The sequence below is a fragment of the Rhea americana genome, unplaced genomic scaffold (assembly GCF_003343005.1).
Source record: "Rhea americana isolate MKP2758 unplaced genomic scaffold, rheAme1 scaffold_21, whole genome shotgun sequence".
NCBI lineage: Eukaryota > Metazoa > Chordata > Aves > Rheiformes > Rheidae > Rhea > Rhea americana.
Genome location: NW_028186258.1, coordinates 5,950,165 through 5,958,793, shown reverse-complemented (window position 1 = coordinate 5,958,793; position 8,629 = coordinate 5,950,165).

Here is an 8,629-nt window from a genome sequence, read left to right as displayed (position 1 = left end):
CCTGCACTGAAAATCCAGAGAATCTCTCACTCACAGTTGTACTGTGACCCAAATATTGTAAAACAGTCTGTTCCTCTGATACATACTCATCAAAATTCTGTGTAAAAGTCCTGTTTTATATTTCTTCATCAGGAATGCTTATGAAGCCTTGGGGACAAATTATTCTCTATGAGGCTTTAATCTGCAGTGAACAGATCTGCAAGGGACATTTCTTTTTGAGACGAAATATCTTAATAAAAGCATAGTATGATGCCACGGATCTTCCCACCTTCATTGCCTTCTCGGAGGATTGCATCTCCCTCGGTGCAGGTGTGCATGCACAGGTTTCGTTCAGGGAAGGAGCCAATCAACCACCGTAACTGAGAATAAGAGTCCAGAAAAGATACTGTGCTCTCCAAGCCCAAACCAAACAGTCTCTTTTCTCCCATCAAGCTTGTGACAAAGTTTTCAAGGTTCCCGTCATCATTATTTTCCTGCTTTCTATTAAGCTAGCAGGATAAATACCACTGATTTCAATCACAGCAGCATCTGGCCCTGTATGTATTTACATATAAATATATGTGTATTGCCTCAGGTTGTCTTCTTGTTTACAAGCTAGAGAGAGTTCAGACTTGGTCAGCATCTGATACAAGTTCTCCAAGGGAAAAACAGTGCTGTAGGAATGCACTTTACATCTTCAGTACAACAAAAATGTCATTAGCATTTTACGACTTTGCAACCCAGCGAAGCAATCCTTGCTAGGTTTTGTCCTAGAATGACTCTATCCCTTGTGGAAAAGGAGCTCTCGTAAGCAAGAGCACTTTTAAATTGTTTTAGCCTTATTTGGCACATCGCCATAATACTATCAGAAAGCCCAGCTGACACAAGATTTATTTACTGCTATTCTTTAGTTTTCCCAGATGATGGATAAGGGGATCAATAATCAAGAAGCTGTTTGATATATTCATCCATATTAAAAACTTCACTGAAAAGCAGCCTAGAATCAGTGGTTTTTGGCTGTGTCAGAACTTCCACTGGTATCACCTAATGTATCGACAGCTTCAATCTAGATAGATCCTATGATCTCTATTAACCCATGGATATTATCTGTTAAATTCTTTCTGGGCATAAGTCCAGAGTGTTCCAGATGAATAAATCTACCTCCTTTGTATTTCAGCTCCTGTGCTCTGTACAGTGTAATCAAAAAGTGGATACTGATCTCCCTTATGGCCTAAACCAAAACCTTGGCAAGTCAGCCAAAGTATTTTCATTGGCTTCATTTGGGGCTTTTTAATGGGATTTCATCACTGTTTTTATACTCAATTTAAATCAATTTATATGTAATTAACAAAATTATAAGATCAGGGATTTGTCCCAAATCTTTATTAAGCAACACAAAGAGTTGATAATTTTCCTTATATATGTTTCCTCATATATATGGACCAAATTTACTCCAAAAGCTGAAAATCCCTACTTTAGTTTTGACTGACAAGACTGCAAAGGTTGAAAATAAAGTCTCAGGACTGAAAACTTCACAGAATGTTGGATCCAGATGGAAGGTCAATGTACTGATTTTTAAAAGCATACTTGAATGTTTAAACTAAGTGGGTAAGCTTAGGACTAACGTGATAGTATTGGTCTTGAGCTAGACATTTTGTTAGAAAATCATGCTACTCTTCAAGCTTCCCCATATACCTCTGTCAGTGCGGCCTATTTCTGATGCCCTTGGCATCACGTTATTCTGTGTCTGGATCCTGTTAACAGACTCATATTGTACCAAGAAGTATGGAACTTTTATAGTGCGGACCATTAGAGAATATGAAGATATCAATAAACTAATTTCACTTTGTGACAGCCTCTAATCTCCAGCAATAAATCCAGGACAAAGCCTTTCTAAGAGGAAGCAGATTTTGAAGTGGTCGGTATCAATAACTGGAATCAGATTTTCAGAAGGGCTTAAATTCTATTTAGCAACTAAATKAAGGCCATGCTTTCAAAAGTGCCCACTCTATTTAAAGTAAACTTTAGGCTTTTAGTAAACTCAGGGAGGTTGGACTGGATGATCTCCAGAGGTCCCTTCCAACCTTACTGATTCTATGATTCTATGAGATACTAAGATGCTGTCAGCTTTTTGACAACAGAATGGAAAAAAAATTGCAGTAGTTCTAAAATTGTCAGGACTGATATCAGTAACATTCTTGTAAATTTAGATTTTGAAAAGAGATGTCCAGATGTTTTGGAAAGAATAGGTCATGAACACTCTAGGAAGCATATCACATTTATGATGCAAGATGAAAATACTCAGAAAGCAGGCACATCTATGTTTGCTACTGCCTTTATTTYGTTTTCCTTTGCATTTCTAGAAACAATAGCATTTTTCTACCTAATGTCAGCTAGGTATGTGATTATTAAAAAGAAGGTCATTGTATTTTCCATGGGCATCAGAATATATTCAGGTTGAGTAATATTACTCCACTGTACAACTTGGCTTTACCACCTTTCCAAAGCTCTTTTAAAGAAAGCTAGCTGGCTAGCTCTTATCTCACAAACAGGATATAATACATCTGGAACAAAATCCTGCCACTTGGATATGGGGTGCCCTATTTTTTTTCTTAGCAGCATTGTGGGTAAGATGTCTGATTTTAAAATGATGTTTCTGGAACATGACTATTTTAAAATATAATTCATATTGAAAGAGCATCTGTAGTGTTTTATTTTCTTACAAATAGCAATTTGGGGCTATTAAGGTCACCATACCTCTTGAAACTGAATGGTAGCATGCGACATACTTAATGCAACCTAAAGAGATGTTCCCATGTTATGATATGTATTAGTCTGCTAATCTTTTCAATCTTTAATCCACAATACTGGATTAAAAGACCAAAAATAGTCTCTACTGTCTTTAAAGGACAGTTTCTGTTTTTGGGGGGAAATGAAAATTCTGGTGAGGAAACTGAATGAATGATAAATACTAACAAACAGAATCCTTTCTAGCATTAGGCCATCGAGGCAGAGAGGTCCTTCCACACTTTACTTTTTAATTAAYTGTCACTTAGCTTTCTAAAAGAACTTTTTGAAATTAATGCCAGCCTGTGTTTTGTGCGCCAGTGYTTTCTCTTTTCAGTTCTTCTAAATCAAACACATATTTTAAAGTTGTGTTTGTCCAGCTAGACTCTTGTCATTTCAATTACTAGTGTTTCCGTAAGTATAAGCACTTGTGTAAAGTACAAAGAAACATGGTAAAATTAGGAATCATACCGCTGGAAACGGTATCCTGCTTTCTCTGTATCAGCACGCAATAATATAAYGGTGGCACAGAAAACGAAGAGTGTATCCAGTATACTCCAGCTGATATGATTTTGTTTTCCTCTCATGCATTTATTCTGTAGAATAGACAATAGGCCACATACAAGTTACGATTTCTTGTATCTTGTATCTGTGATAAACAATATTCAGCTGACAAAATAATTTTAACTACAGTTTATATAATATCTGTTTACACCTTATTTTCTCATGAGAAAATTCTGCTCAGCTTATTCTTGCAAAAGTATCACCCCTTTCAGTAGAAGATCTGTGTGAATATGGTAAATAAGATATACTGCATATTTCACATGGAATATGGTAGGAAATTGCTCCTTGATGTTGATGTCAACAGGATTAGATAACATGGCCCAGAAGTCATATATAAATAAACTGTAAATATTGTTCTGGTGTATCATGAGCTCATCTGATGCTAGGCATTCATACAATTCATGATATTCCGAGGCAGAAATTTTCCAGCAATTAAGTGATATAAAATAATTTACTCTCTGTCCCAGTGTAGTGCCAGAAAAGCACACTGGAGTTTACAACAGTCTATCGGGAAAAGGCTTCACGACAGTGTAGTGACTCAGCTTTCCTAACCTGTTTTTGATATTTTAATCTTCAAAGGATTGCATTGGCAAACCAGCCAATGTTCTTTCTAACAAAGAATTTAGACCCTACTTGTGCAGTTTACAATTTTGCTCCAAAATTACTGGAAAAAATACAGGTTTTCCAGGATAATTTTTCATCAGCTTTTAGCAGTGAAATGTGGTGGCGGTACAGTTGTGGCACTCGTTCAGGTAGGGTCAATCTAATCCGGTATGTTTTCTCTAACAGCAACCACAGATGCATGCCTAAGCAAAGCGGGAGCAGGGCAAGCATGTATGATACTTCCTCCTAATACTTTGTCAGTCTCTGAACATTTTCAGTGCAAGGAATTTTCTGAGCCAATTGTGTCTGTTTAGCACATCCGACGTCTGTCCCTTTGAAAGGCCCCGTCTCCCCTGAACCCAGGGGTTTCCTGCTCCAGTGTTGTACTTTGATTCTCGTGGGCAATCTAGGGGTCGATTGTCCAAAGCAGAGCCAACTACTTGATTTCTTTTAAATCTGTCTGCCATGTTTGTCTAAATAAATAACAGAGGCACTGTTGTTTAGTTGGTACAAGAGAAGTTTGTTCTTTTCTATGTTGTTGTGACTGCTTTGTTGGGTTCTTTTAAAGTCTGGGTCTTTCTGCCTTTCTTGTGTGTACAGTTGAAGACTGAAAATTTGGTTGTGCAAGAGAATTGTTCTAATGCACTCAAAAGAATATGAATTATTTTTTGGAAGTGTAATTCAAAATTTTCTGGAGAGATTGCTGGTAGGAAGGACAAAATCTGCAAAATAACAATGATAGGAAATATTCCAGCTGAGGCAGAAATGTTTATTTATACAATCTACAAAGAGACAAAAACCCATGATGCATCCCAAAGGATTCCCATCACATTTCACTATATAATAGCATCAAGCTCTGATGTTCAGTTGTATTACTAGGAGATATTCTAGTATGCTACTAATACACCTTAGCTATGAAAAAAGAAAACAGTATGTTGACACTCAGTACTCTGATGAGAACATTGATTTAAAAAATTGATAATAAATTTTACTTTAAATGTTTTATATATCAGTAGCCATTTATTTCCARTTCTAGGGAGTGTTGCTGTGAGGGTAATTCACAGGCAGCTACAAGCTACCTGTACAAAATATACATTTTGTATCACTTTGAAGGGAACACAAGATGAAMTAATGGCATAATTTACAGGTAGCGAAGGGAAGTGGGATTTTGCTGATCAGAATATATCAGTGAATGACAATTTCATCCCTGGCAAATGAACAGTTTTTATGATACACCGTTTTTGTCCATAATTTTTCAGAAATATTTTTCTATGAAGTTTCCTCTTTCTTAAGATTATTTTCTGTACTTAGTCTTTTTTCTGACTGTGTTTTGCTGCATACGTTCAAATGTTCACATTAGTACTAACATATGTAAACAAGCTATCTGTCGCACTGAATAATTTAATAATAAAGTCTGTGTAGTGATCCAGTGATGTATCCAGTAATGATCCAATCTGCAATGTGGGTAATTTTGAGAAAAGAATCAGAGAAGAGAGTCGGTGTTGATACAGAGAGACACAAATACAGATGTGCAGACCCAGACATAGATACGGAAAGACACAGAAAGGTAGAGATACCAGTATTGATATAGAAAAATACAGAATATTTCCACCTCCTCACCACACAGATGCACATACACACAATCCTGCAAACAAATACACCATATTTCAAATTTCCAGACTTTTGGAAACATTTAGGGTTCATTGTTGCCAAAGCATCTGCATGAGAACAATAAACAGAATTTAGCTGATGAATGTGTAATAGGATCTGGAATATTTAGGAGTGGTGGATCTTTTCTCAGAATTAATAGCTACTAGACATGACATAGCAATCAGACTTGTGAAAACGAACTTAAAAACTAAGCTCTCTAAGTGATTTCAAGTAAAGACAGAAACAAAAAAACACACGTGGAAAAARAAATTTGGAAAACCTGGCCTCTGAAATTTGACTGTGAAATCTGGATAGTCAGGGAAGCTGATAACTGATTTTGATCTAATTATGGTTAATAATTCCACAATACTTGCCAATAGAAATATCTCATAATGCGGAAATTCCTTTGAAAGATGAGACCAGATGAAGCAAACAATTTGTGGATAACTGGTTTGCAGTGATCAAGTCATCCTCCTTAACAGGGGTTAGGGAAAAGCTACTTGTTGTACTCTCTAGAAAAGGAAGTGGTTGTAATTTGCTTTGAAATATAAGGAGAAATCAGGCTGTGAACTTCCTTATAGGTCTTAGAGCAGGAACTGATTCCTGTTTGCTGAAATTTTCTTACAAGTAGGAAATAATAAAATAGAGAGCTGCAATTGCCAAAGGAGACAGGGAGTTCTTCTTGGCTTTGTCTTTGAGCTGATCCAACACAGCACAGAGCACTTAATTAGGGAYGGAACAGTCCGGACACTTTTTGTTTAGGAAAAGAGATACTTTTTTGGCTGCATTTTGATCCAAAAATGATTTAGGTTGATCCAACAGATGAGTAAAGAGAGAAACCATTTCATAGGCAGCAAAGTGACTCTAAGCAGTTTGAAACCTCTTTCAAAATAGACACAGATGCTTGTACCAACAGACCTAGGAAGGAGCTGACAGAGGTAGAAATGACTTGAGGCAGTTGTGCTTACTGCAGCAGTAATCTGAGTTCTTCCGAGAACAACTTGTACGCCCTTCAATGGGAACTTCTAGCAGAGATGAGCTCTGTTGAACATTATCCGAATATTCACACAGGAGTGAATATGCTACCAGAAACCCCCATAAAGTGATGTTTTGGAGTCAGGAATTCTGGAGCTATTTGCCAGAAGATTGGAAAAGCTGGTACTCTGATTTAATAACCACGTATATGCCTGAACACAAACAACGATAATGCTGACTCCTCATCCAGATGGCTTGAATCAGAAACAAATTGCAAACACTACCCGAAGCAGAAGAGCAAGGCAAGGGTTGCTGATGGGAACGTGTGCGCTCAGAAAGAGATAGCAGACATCTTTCTTCCAATAGTTTGCAGGAGCATGAGTTCCTGTATCACCCATAGAGCTTGCATGTACAGTAGTAAAAATGAATGTCCGAGCAATTAAAAGCCTCCAGCAAGAGGATGCTGATATTGGATAGCATATACTAACAGTATTCTGATGAACGGATCGTAGTATTCCTCCATACTGTCACTGTAGGTGTCCTGGTCGTGATGGCAAATCTTGAAATTTCGAGATGAAATATTACCTACCAGATGGGAAAAAGCACTGTGTAAGTGCTATGCATATAAACTATAACGAGGAGCTGTATATTATGTGCAATAAGGAGAAGTTACGTTATGTCTTACCTTTTGGGGGGAGGATTGCTATGCAGAGATAAAGGATTTTTTTCTCTTGACTGAGACTGACTGCACATCGCAGTGCGGGCAAGACTCTGAGGCCCCTCTTCCCACGTATTTGTTGTGCATCCAGTGYACACTGGGTGATGCACGTTTGTTTAGCAAGGCCTCAGACAGCATTTGCACGTATGCTGTTGGGCCTGCGGGCTGCAGGAAGAGGAAAGGAGAGCGTCTGGGTGACACCTTCGTTTGCTGTGGCGGTGGTGGAATGTGTGTACCTGGCAGGCCCCGGAAGCGTGCGCGCGCTGCACAGGTAGCCGCTGCCAGGCGGGTGCTGTTGGCCGTGCARCCGTCAGGGATGGGGCTGCACGTGGCAACCAACAGCCGCCGGGACAAGCGAAGCTGGAAGCAGCTGCGGATGTGTGCTGCTGGGCTGGGGCTGCTGCTCCAGGGCTGCGGGGCGAGGGGGGTGACCCAGGGTGGATAGCCCACAGYGGTGYCCCAGGGTGGTGRCCTGAGTGGGTGKCCCACRGAGGTGCCCCAGGGTGGGTGGCCCACAGTGGTGCCCCAAGATGGTGGCCTGGGGTGGGTGGCCCACAGTGGTGCCCCAGGGTGGTGGCCTGAGTGGGTGKCCCACGGAGGTGCCCCAGGGTGGTGGCCCGGGGTAGGTGGCCCACAGYGGTGCCCCAGGGTGCTGGCCTGAGTGGGTGTCCCACAGAGGTGCCCCATGGTGGTGGCCTGGGGTGGATAGCCCACAGAGGTGCCCCGGGGTGGTGCCCYGGGGTGGGTGCCCCACAGTGGTACCCCATGGTGGTGCCCCATGGCGGTGCTGGGCCCTGCTAGGGCCTCCCGGGGTAGCAGCTTCCATGGCCAACACTGAGGAAACCGCGCGTGTGTGTGCATGTGATGGGACAGAGAGAGAGAGAAGGGAGCCGGTTAGACTGTGTGTGTGTGCGTGTGTGAGCGTGTGTGTACACGTGGGCGTGTGAAAGGAGCGGGCTGCCGTGTGGGGGGGCGTGGGTGCGTGCAGGGAGCCAGCTGCTCTGTGCGACTGTGTGTGTGTGTGACTGCATGTGTGTGGTTTTGTGAGTGTGCGTGTGTGCGTGACTGCACGTGTGTGATTGTGTCTGTGACTGCGACTGTGTGACTGTGTGAGACTGTGTGTGACTGTGAGTGACTGTGTGTGACTGTGAGTGACTGTGTCTATGTGTGACTGTGTGAGTGTGTGAGTGTGACTGTGAGTGTGTGTGTGAGTGTGACTGTGTGAGTGTGACTGTGTGTGAGTGTGTGTGACTGTGTGAGTGTGAGTGTGACTGTGTGTGTGACTGTGTCACTCCGCGCGCGCAGGGCGCCGGTGGCCGCGGCGGAGCCGCCTGACAAGAGGCGGCAGGTGCC